This window comes from Anastrepha ludens, chromosome 2 (genome assembly GCF_028408465.1).
Source record: "Anastrepha ludens isolate Willacy chromosome 2, idAnaLude1.1, whole genome shotgun sequence".
In the NCBI taxonomy this organism is placed as follows: domain Eukaryota; kingdom Metazoa; phylum Arthropoda; class Insecta; order Diptera; family Tephritidae; genus Anastrepha; species Anastrepha ludens.
In genome coordinates, this window is record NC_071498.1 from 127274534 (window position 1) to 127286570 (window position 12037).

General features: G+C 35.9%; 1 protein-coding gene across 3 annotated transcripts in view; it reads right to left on the reverse strand.

Moving 5' to 3' along the window:
* The window catches only part of LOC128855314 (cadherin-99C), a 297926-nt gene that overhangs the window by 259158 nt on the left and 26731 nt on the right, over window positions 1–12037 (reverse strand). The window contains exon 1 of one of the 3 annotated variants that reach the window (XM_054090118.1): window positions 286–303. The exons of the other annotated variants lie outside the window; for them this stretch is intronic. The gene's annotated coding sequence lies outside the window, so the exon portion shown is untranslated. Of the gene's footprint in view, window positions 1–285; window positions 304–12037 lie in introns of those variants that run through there. 3 annotated transcript variants of the gene reach the window in all.

Sequence of the window (12037 nt, forward strand, 5' to 3'; positions counted from 1 at the left end):
GGCTAAAAATTCATACTCTGGTGTACTCTTTCAAGTTTTTTGTAATGGGGACTACGTCATCATCTAGTAAGGCTGTTAATATATTCATAAAAAACCATCTGCCGTACGGAGGCGCTATACAATTGTAGATCTTCCATTTGTGGAAAAAAATCATCCTGATTATTATCAATTATTATTATTTTTATTTTTACTAATAAAGTAAGCTCTGCCATCAAAACTTTATCGCAGAAAAGTAAACTGAAAAATCCGAGCAAATTATTTGGTAACCAAAAATGCAAAACTTACCCATTCGGTTGAGTTGCTGATAGAAAAAAATTATCTCACGTGAATATTTTAGAAGAAATTCACAGCTGGGAGCCCAACAACTTCACAGATTTATTTCAGGTTGGGGTGTCAAGTGATATTTGTAGTTGCTTGCCGAAACTCATCATTCCACTCATGAGATATGCCTTGACACAGAAAAATATTTGTATACAGCCCAACAAATGGAAAGAGAGTACAAGCGGATATATATTTAATAAAATGCACGAAATGGAGCTGTTAATTGGTTACCTGTAAAAATATGATATTTGGGAAAATGTAAATTTGCAAGTCTACGCCAATAATTCAGAAAGAGTTTAAAATTTGCGAAAAGATATATTGCGGAAATTGAGCCTTATTTACTGCAAAGAGCGTGCACAAATTGGACCTCCAAATTACGCCGGTTACGGGGACTATATGGTCAAAATCATATTTGATTTTTAAGGCCATACAACTTTCTATCAGATAAAGTTAATTCATGAGTATTAACCAAAATTTTTCTATGCTCAATTTTAATTTGAGCTTCGTCGCCTCTAAAAAACAACCCTTACTTACATAGATGCATCGAAATGAAAACCAAAACATACTCGTAATACTGAAGAAGCGCCCAGTGAAAGCAGCTGCGTTGCCGTCGCACAGCCACCATTACCCTAATCATAATCATCAACATTGTCTGTTGTTTTATTTTTATTTATTTTTTGTTGTTACGGCGAATGCGATGTTTAACCCATTTCTGTTCTGTGCGCTAACACATACTTTTGAGTGGAGGATAGTAATTGTTTTAAGATGCTACTCCTAACGGAAAGCTTGTTTTTTTTATATTTGGGAGTACAAAATAAGTGGCCAAGAACATTAAACTGTGATTTTGTGGAAAAAGTGCTAATTTAACATTATTTTGAGCAATTTTCGCTTTCTTTTTTTCTGAAGTAATTATATCTGCAATATAGTTTGTGTGAAATTAAAAGAAATTAAATAAAAAGACTAAAAATTATGCTCACAAACAATTTTTCATTTTCTCAACGTACACAAATCTGTCTCAGCGGGTATTTAATTAAAAATGTATGAACATTTTTGTAATTATGTAAAACTTTTTAACTACTATCTAAAGTTGAAAGTCAAAGGAAGCAATTTCCAAAGTAAAAAATACTGCAACTACTCATTTTAAAATACGGTGGGTTGAAATATTTAAATAAAAGTAAAAAGAACAATAATAAAAAATGAGTATACATACTTTTGTTAGGTGAGCAGCTGAGCGCCTCCTCTTATTTGTGGTGTGCGTCTTGAAGTTGTACCACAAATGGAGGACCTACAGTTTTAAGCCGAACGGCAATGGTTTTTAAGAGGTGTTTTTTCATGGCAGAAATACACTCGGAGAGTAGCATTGCCTGCCGGCGGGCGCCCACTATTAGAAAAAACTCTTTCAAGTTGAAACATTTATCTCGCTCAAAAATGAAACGATTTGTAGGCGTTGGCACCTCACTTACCTACTGGGAAACGTTAGTAAAGTGTGTGCTTTTCTGAGCGCCGATCCTACGATTCCTGAAAGCCGTACAAAAACGATTGTTGTGCCAGAAACAGTTGTTCGGCTGTGTCGATTGGTGTGAAGAAATGAAAGAGAAATTCAGCCATGGTGGTTCAAAGCACGTTTGTGACATTGTAAATGGTGACAAATTTTGGATCCGTACATATGAGCTGCACAAGCAAGCTTTGCAAGACGAGAGAGGCTGCAGATGGATAAAAGTCATGCTACCTGTCATCTCCAAGCGACTAACGCAGATCGTCTTGTCATTAAGCAGGAGGGACTCCAGGCAGCTGGTTGGTTGATGACGGCCACTTTCTATGAGCGAAACACATGGAAAAGGTAGGCATCTCACACAGTGGACTCTGCGCAGCATGTGGAAGGGAGGATGAGACGGCGGTCCACTTTCGGTGTGTCTGTCCGGTCTTCGCTCGTATCAGGAATGAGGTCTTTGGCACTTTTGTTTTAAGAAGTGTCTGCCCTGGCTCCTTCCTTGGCAGCACAAAATCTACTCAGATTTCTTCGTGGGCTGGGTAGATTTAAAGAAAACTAGAAAGGTAGTCCGAGTGCAGTACAATGGTCTTAATGTTGTCTGAGTGCTGTACTTGCTAGTTTGTTCCAACAAAAAAAAAAAAAAAAATATGAGCCGGAAACAAAACAACATCCGATACTACAGAACTTAATTCAACAAAAGCCGAAGCAAATCATCGTAACTGTGCCACTAGACAAACTTAAAATAATCAATTCTCATTGCCAGAAGTTTTTGGAGAATTGAGGAAAACCAAACTTAAAGATGAAACTAATAGGTCATAAGCCTCACAGCTCTGATTTGGCACTTAGTGATTCTTTCTTGTTCCCGAAAATCAAAAATAAAATGCGAAGTTTACGTTTTTCAAAGCCTGAAGAAGCTGTTGAAGCCTTTAAACAGCTCGTTTTGGAGGTATCCACTTCTGTGTGACAAAAGTGCTTTGAAAATTGATTACAGCGAATGCAGAAGTATATTGACTTGGGAGAATATTTTGAAAAACGATAAAGTCATTTTAAATACTATTTTCCTGAGTTTTCATTATTGGGCACAAAATAGAAGAGGCAACCTTCATCTATTAAGGTTTTTAAGCTTACTTTTGTTCTTTAATGACAAGGAAAATTTTGTCTCAAGCCTACTATTTTGCTAAATTGATCTGAAACTAGTGTTTAGACGATTTCCTTGTGGTTATCAAATTTTATAATTTTTCCTCTTCTACCTTAAACTTATATATAGGAGGGGTTTTCGAATTCTCCCATTTGGCATCTGATGCCAGTTGTGACCTCTTTTTTGAGCAGAATTTAAATAGCGCGAAACATTAGTTCTACGTTGTTTTTCTGGTTTTTTGCTATCTCCGCAACTTGTCTTCTTTGGGAACGACCAAAACATATATAAGAAATGGCTTTGCGACCCATTTTCGACACTGACGGTAAAGAAAATATATCAGGTTCTATAAATAGTGCTTTTGATTGAAGCTATTCGCTATTTTACTAACTTTTCTCGAATTTTTCACCGGCTATTCAACATTTTCATTGTAAATATCCGACTCTTGCTCTTAACCGCTGAAAAGCTCTAAATTAGTTTGTGTTGTGGCAGCTGTTACTGCAAAAGGTCTCATATTCTGCCGTGTATTCTTCTTCTTCAAATAAAGTTTAAACAGAGCTGTAATGTGTGTTAATTCAATTTTTATATTTTAGTTATCCCACATGCAATCTTTATTTGCTTTCGGTGAAGCTGACTAGAAAGCAGATGTGATATTTTTTGTAGGTATCAAAAGCCAAGTAAGTGATGGGACTAAAGACTATCAATACAAACTATAAATCACTTTAAATTGGCTGTCCATTCGAATCTCATTTTCACGTTTTTCCTGCACTTACTCACAGCAGCCAAAGCATACAATAAAAAGTTATTGCATACAATAACAAAGTTGAATCCTATAGTTTAATTATTTAAGTATTTTCTTTCAATTTTATTCATAGAATTGTCATTTTATGTTTCGAGTATGCGCAGAAGGCCTTCCAGTGACACACCCTGGTGCTCATTTTCTAAGGTAAATATAGCACATAAAATGATCGCCTTGAATCACCACTCGCTTGGAATAAGAAAAAATAGTTATTTTAAATACAAAAACCACAAAAAAAAAACACATAAAAAAACAACAAACTGTAGATAGTTGACAATAAAAAGATAATAAAAGACATTTACTACTTATTTCCTTCATTCAGCCCATAAAAATAATCTCAATTTTATATGTTTCGCAGCCATTAGTTCGCATCGCCTGCTGAGTAGAAAAGAATTACAAAATTTAATGTCCCAATGATATGAAAAAAATGAAAAAAAAAAATTAAATTAAACATAATTACATGCGAACACATATTCTCGCATATTTTTCCAATTTTATACAGACGTACGGCCAAATGCATCGAAAGGTGGCAATCAACAAGAGAAAAAAAATATTAGTAAAATTCTTTTAACGGCACTGACGCCTTACCGTCCTGGCTGCCTACTGGGAACTCTCTAACTCAGCGTCTCAATGTGTTTTTGGGCAATTGAACCTTTGCATTAAAGCGGCATTAAACCGCATTTGACCCCAATTCGGTGCGCAACGGGTATGCAAATGAATTCCTGGCAGCGAACGACAGTTGAGCTGCAGGCGCTCATTCCAGCCAATTGACAAAAGTAGCAGTCTACAGTTCGCATATGTATGTATGAGTGTGTATGTAAATGCATTTATGTAAATGCGAAATAAGTTTGCATTCACATTCATATGTATGTGTGTGTTCGCCGCGAGCAGCATGCGACATGCTATTGCCAGTTGCGGCTCCCACTTGCCAAGTGGTGGCAAGCGAATGCGTCCAAGCAAGTACCTGCGCTTGCAATGCTCTGCAAATATTTGGTTAGTTGTTGTAAAAGGCAACACATACAATGCATGTGAATACACATACCCACACAGGCATACCAATGCATTATTATTATACCTTTACACACACACTCACACTCACACATACATATATGCGACCTAAATTCAAGTTGCAACTTGCCGTAAATAAAATATATGGCAGCTACAAAACGTTGAATTCGCCAAAAAGTTGTAAAAATGTGCAGCCACGAAATGACGCCATGGCCCAGCGCCATGCGCAGCGTGTTCACCTGTCACTCGCTAGCTGGCGGTTTTCCTCGCAGCTATTTTCCTTTTTGTACCACATTTTTATTTCTATTTTGCAGACTTGCCTTTTGTGGCCACAAAATGCTGAAACATTTTAAGGTCAATTAAAAATGGTTGGAAATGTTGCGGGCGACACACAAAGGATGCAAAAAAAAAAAAAATTATATTAAAAAAAAAAAAACAAGAAAAAGAAAAACGACAAATCCAAAGTTCACTGAGTGAATAAGTGCACAAATTCACAGCGTGCCAAGTTTTTGGTGGCAATAGTGAACAAAAGAAGTTTTGAATGCAAAAAAAAATATTAATTCAAATTTAAATTTATTTCGAAAAAGGTTGCATGCAATTGGCAGTTCGAGAGGTATAAATAAGAGTATTATGAAGAAAAAAAAACGGATATGTGCAGGAACATTGATTTAAATATCTACAAATACATATTTTGCACACATTAGGGATGTTCTTAGTTGACATTTTTTTCTTTTTTAATTACATAATTAAATCAGGTACACACCAGGGATGCCCTTAGTTGAAATTTTTTTCTTCTTTAATTATATAATTGAATGAGCCACACACACTAGGGATGTCCTTAATTGAAATTTTCCTATTTTTTATTTACATAATTATGTCAGGTACACACTAGGGAAGTCCTTAGTTGCAATTTCCTTTTTTTTAATTATATAGTTAAATCAGCCACACACTAGGAATGTCCTTCGTAGAAATTTTTTTGTTTTTTATAAAAAAATAAATTAGCCATACACTAGGGATGTTCTTAGTTGAAATTTTCCTACTTTTTACTTACATAATTCAATCAGGTACACACTAGGGATTCCCTCGGTTGAAATTTTCTTTGTTTAATGATATAGTTAAATCAGCCACACACTAGGGATGTCCTCAGTTGGAACTTTTTTCTTTTTTAATTATATAAATAAATCAGCCGCACACGGGGGACGCCCTTAGTTAAAATTTTCTTCGTTTTAAATTATATAATTAAATCCGCCACACACTAGGGATGTCCTTAGTAAAAATTTTCTTATTTTTTATAAAAAAATAAATTATCCATACACTAGGGATGTTCTTAGTTGAAATTTTCCTATTTTTTATTTACATAATTAAATTAGGTACACCCTAGGGATGCCCTTAGTTGAAATTTTCCTTTTTTAATTATAGAATTAAATCAGCCACACACTAGGGATGTCCTCAGTTGAAATTTTTTTCTTTTTTAATTATATATATTAAATAAATCAGCCGCACACGGGGGACGCCCTTAGTTAAAATTTTCTTCGTTTTAAATTATATAATTAAATCAGCCACACACTAGGAATGTCCCTCGTAGACATTTTTTTGTTTTTTATAAAGAAATAAATTAGCCATACACTAGGGATGTTCTTAGTTGAAATTTTCCTATTTTTTATTTACATAATTAAATCAGGTACACACTTGGGATGTCCTTAGTTAAAATTTTCTCCGTTTTAAATTATATATATTAAAATAATTAAATCAGCCACACACTAGGGATGCCCTTAGTTGCAATTTTCTTTTGTTTTAATTATATAATTAAATCAACCACACACTACGGGTGTCCTTAGTTGCAATTTTTTTTTTTTATTTAATTAAATCAGCCGCACACTAGGGATGCCCTTAGTAGACATTTTATTGTTTTAATTATATAGTTAAATCAGCCGCATACTAGGGATGTTCTTAGTTGGAATTTTCTTTTTTTTTATTTATATATGTAATTGACTGACTTCAACGCATAAGTACAATCATAAATGATAGGTTCATAAAAGTAGCCTACCCTAATGCACAAAACACCTCTCTGCTCAATATGCTTGCATGACAGCGCAAAACTCCGATCAAACAAAATTCTCCAATGCCATTTTTATATGCTATTTTTGCTACGTGGTGGGTGTAAACAACAATTAAACAATGCAAATTTGTGGCAGTGCATTTTAATGCAAAACCTGAATGCTCGATAAAGATCTATGCATGTCCAGCTCATTGATTTTATGAATTGCTTTGCAAAAATAAAAATAATAATAATGGTGACAACTATAAAACTAGCACTACAGAACCAATCACGACACTGGTCACTTGCTGGTGGCATATGGTGATCCACTTAAATATTGCTTCGCTTTTTTCTTTTTGATTTCTGTGTAAAACAAGCGGCTTATTTGTTGCAATATTTGAAAAAGTAAAAGTATTTGACATAAAAGAAGTGTTGTTGGAAAATAAAATTACCATTTTTAAGAGGACAGATACCTGTAAAATTTCGAAAAAAAAATTTTTTTTTCATAAAATGTTAATATATTCCTTAAAGAATATGTGAAAAATTTTTAGAACGTAAATTTAAGTATTTCCTATATTATAGATCGTCAACCGTGACGACTCTATTTTTTGCGTTTGAGTGCTGGGAGAGGTTGAATTTTCATGTATTCAAACTTTAGACGCATTTTTCTCAAAACTCTATTTCTCGAATTGGCGTACACGATTACTCGAAAAGTTATTGATCGATCTCCCTGAAATTTTGCACCCATGTTTTTTATGATATTGCTTTCTATGTGAATCTGTGAATCTACAATTCGAAAATTTTTCGAGAAAATAATTTTTTCGAAGCGAAAATAGTAGGAAAATTCGCCCCAAAAATCATTTTTTTAAGAACTTTATTCCGCGAAATTTTTTTTCATTTTTGCTTAATTCATATAGAAATTATGACATTAATAAACAAATAAATTTTTGGTTTTTTGCATTCAGGTCACTGACGCCAATGCTACCATGCTGTTGTAGTCAATACTGCTTGGGATGCCAAATTTTTACTTGAGTGATTTCACGTAAGAATGGGCAGGTGACGAAACCCACGGAATACATGCAGAATTCTACGTATCTATCTAATAACTTGAGTATCAGCCCTCGTATGAATTAAATATACTTACATACTTCGAAAAAATGATAATTACTTTATTAACGCTGATGTTTCAAAATGGAAATATAATAGGTTTTAGCTAGGCCAATTAACAGTTTAACAAATTTCAAACAATAAATAAAAATTTTTGTAATATATACATTCGGCGGGCAACAACACAACGCTAAGCTGACAAAAAATCAGTAACCATGAAAAATAAAAAACAAAACAGTTCAACTAATTTTCAAAAAAAAAAAAAAAAAACAAACGTTAAAACAAACAAATGAACGAATTTAAACTAAAGCGGCACTGAATAAAATATTAAAAATGAAAATTAACAAAAAGTGAACAATTAAACACTAACAACAACAAAACAACGTAGTTATAGTTTTTAACTGCTAATTACACCAGGCAGATGTGAGAGCAGCCATTTATTAGTATTTCTAATCGCGGTCAATGACTGCCAGCGACAGACGCGTACATAAATGCAAACAAAAAACAAAAACAATTTAAGAAATGCATACGCATTCACAAACGTACATACACATTCCCAGCTGTTTCCCCTATCTCTGAAAATATAAGTTTAGTAGAACAGACATTTAGCAATGTATGCATGTGTGTATGTGTATGTACACTGATATATATGTGAACAGTCACTAGATGCGCCACAATTCAGTGATTTGTGTGATTTTGTGCGGATGTTGGTAGTCAACTAGAATTCAGAGTTGGTTAGAGTAGAAGTTTAGAGTTTCCCACAATTAAGGGGTTTCCACGTTTTTCTTTACCATTCTTGTCGCCATTGTTCTGCCGAGTATTTATTATTATTGCGGTAGATAATGAGGCGAAAATGTTTGGAAAGCTTAGACCTAAACAAAAGCGGCGAAAAAACGCAAAATGAAAAAACAACAGCAAACAATTAAAAATAAATAAACAACAACAATAACAACAAAAAGGGGGGGCTAATAGTCACACAAAAAATAGCGTTCCAGGGATTGATTGAGTGAATTTTTATTATGGAAGTTTGTTATTGTTGTGCAATTCGAAGGCGTTTAGCGCTTGGCATATTACTATTAACTTTACTAGATTATAATTTGGCTTAGTAAGTAACGAATGATTTACTTTTTCACCAATTCAATAATCTAGTTCAACTTACATGGAAAGGGGTTTTAGTAGCGAAAAAATTTTACCAAAGAAAAATAGATTTTGCCTTAAACAGCAGAGGTGGGTTACTTCTTGAATTTTCCTGCGTGTTTAGCAATAACTTTCAAGTACTAAGGAGCATAGGGCCTCGACAAAACTTTTCCATCGTACACGGTTCTGTGCTGTTGTTTTTGTACCGTCCCATAAGATGTCGGCATCTGCTAGTTCGCACAGCATCGACCTTCTCCAAGTGTTTTTTGGTCGGCCGTGACCTCTGCTCCCTTGCGGGTTCCAATCCAGTGCCATTCTTGTGATGCTATCTGATGGTTTTCTCAATGTCTGACCTATCCATCGCTATTTTCTGCGTTTAATTTGCCTAAGGATGCGATCCTCGTTCGTTAATCTCCCCAATCCCGCGTTACTGATGGTGTTTGGCCAGAATATTCTGCAAATGATGCGGGGACATTTGTTGACGAAAGATAGTTGTAGCCTCTTTGTGATGGTATTAGATATCAGCCATGTTTCGCTTCCGCACAACAATACTGACTTTACGCATGAGCCAAATATTTATAGTTCAGTGCGCCGAGAGATTTGCGAACTCCCTCACACTGTGTGCATTTTCCCGAATTCCGCCCTTGCTTTGGCGATGTTGACCCCCGCTCCGACAGTGCGTGCCAGCGTGACTAGTTTGTCCGCCTTCATTTGCATGTCAGAGAGTTTGTGAGAAAAGGCAGATGTCATCGGCAAAATCCAGGCTCTCAAAATGTCTGGTGAAAGTCCATACGATGCCTTTTGTGTGCAGGGTCAATTAGCTCATGACTTCATCAAGGACGATGGCAAAGAGAAGGAGCGGCAGGGGACAACCTTGCCTGATGCCTGCGTTACTAGTGAATGGATCGCTGATATCGCCTTTGTGAAGTACTGTCAGTTCGGAGTTCTCGTAGAGGCCTTTGATGAGGCGGATTATCTTGGTGGGAACTCGCATTCTACTCAGTGTCAGCCATATTGCGTCTCATTTGATAGTGTCGAATGCTTTCTTAAAGTCTACGAACAGCATGTAGAGCGGAGAGCGCCATTCAACTGATTGTTCTACTACAATCCGAAGTGTGTTGCATCCATAATCTCCCCTAGGCTGGGAAAGGATTTTGTTATTTTATTTTTGGTTGTTGTTGTGCTGCTCACTTCAAAGCTAGGTATACTGCTAAGAGCAATGTTGCTAGTTGCTTCAAAGTCTTCCTTCCATTTGCTGATCTGGTCATCATTGGGATTCAGCAAAGCACCATTCAGATCTTTAATCGGCTGGTTGCTATTACTCCGCAGGTTGTTTAGGCGGCCAATTATGCGGTACAGCTGTCTCATGTTGTTTACTCCTGCTGCCACTTCGGCATAGCTAGCAAGGTCTTCAGCGAACCTTCATCTATCATTACTGGCCGATTTTTTTACTTGCTTCGCCACCTCTCGCCAATGTAGGCTGGCCGAAAGAAGAAATCGCTGATAAGTAGCCTTTTAAGTTCGTTTCTGCGCTGAATGATGCCCCGAGTAGTGTCAGAGATCCATGGTTTGATATTGGTGGTCTTTATTTCGCCAAGTTTTTCCTGGGTTCTTTTTGTCGCGGGATTGCTCAACAGCTGGACGTTGAGTCGTTTATGCCTGCGTGGTGTGGACTTTTTCTCACTGCATTTCAGCTTGAGCTTGACGTGACCGGTAAACGAGAAACGAGCCTCACCACTTACGACTCACGCACATATGGTCTATCTGGTTACGAGTCGTCGCACTGGGTGAGATCCAAGTGTATTTATGGATTTCCTTGTGGGGGTAGATTAAGCCACAAATGACAAGCTGAAACGTCTGGCACACATCAATGAGTCTATTGCCGTTTTTGTTACGTGTTCCGCAGGAAATGTTCCTTTTGATACTTCCCTTTTTTGTTTTTTATAAACCAGCACACGAAATATTAGACAGTTCCACATATTTTACAGGGTTTCCAGGAAAGTTTTGCGAGGTATATAAGGTTTGAAATAAATAATAACTAAAATTATCGAATTATAAAAATTAAATGAATAAAGAAGGCTGTGACAATCTCTTATTTGACTGTATCTTAAACTACTCAAAATAGCAAAGCTTTGTGCTCTTAAAATTTTGCTAAGAGTTAAAAATAGTAACCCCAAATATTCACAGAGTTCATCCATTTGGAACTTCATTGTTGAATACATTCCGAGTTATTCCACGGAGCCATAATTGAGGGTCTCCCATTTGCATGTTGGTGATAGCGAGTATGGCAAGTGAAGGAATAATGAGCTGTATGAGCTAGTATATCGCCGTAAAGCGATTCCTTCAAGTGCAGTGAATAAAGATTGCTGGCTTGGTTAAGTAGTTTGTGCGAACATAAATGCTCAGGCGCTGAAAGTATTCGATGCGGTACCAGCAGGAAAAGGAACGCCTCCCCTGCGTTGGAAATATCAGGTAAAGAAGAACTTGGCTTCATTTGTGTATCCTGCTAGTGCCGGTTAGCACGATAACAAAATTTCTGGTTTGTTAAACTCGGCCAAAATCGCTCAAGCGAAGAGGTTTTCAATGTAAAAAAGTAAGTCGAAGCTTTAGCACCTAATTTTTTTTTTTTTGTAAAATTTCAATTTCATCATTTCTATATTCCGCGCACGTAAAAGTGTGTGCTGGATTAAAGGTAGCTTAAGTGCCGTCACATAATTTACAATTAGCCATATTACCCGCATTTTGTCGTTTTTGTTTTTTTTTATCAAAAAGTTTCCTAACCTTGAGATGAATTTTACCGTTAAAAGCAATTTATGTGTATAATATGCTATTAAAGCATTGCTGGTTTCTCAAATATTTTCTACCGAGACAATGAAGTAATTAGACAAGTTCGGCAACCACAACTAAATGCATTTAATTGATGGACGCGCTTTTTCCAAGCTTAATTACGCCATTAAATTTTGATAATTTCTGAGAAATATAAATAATAAGCCAACGTTT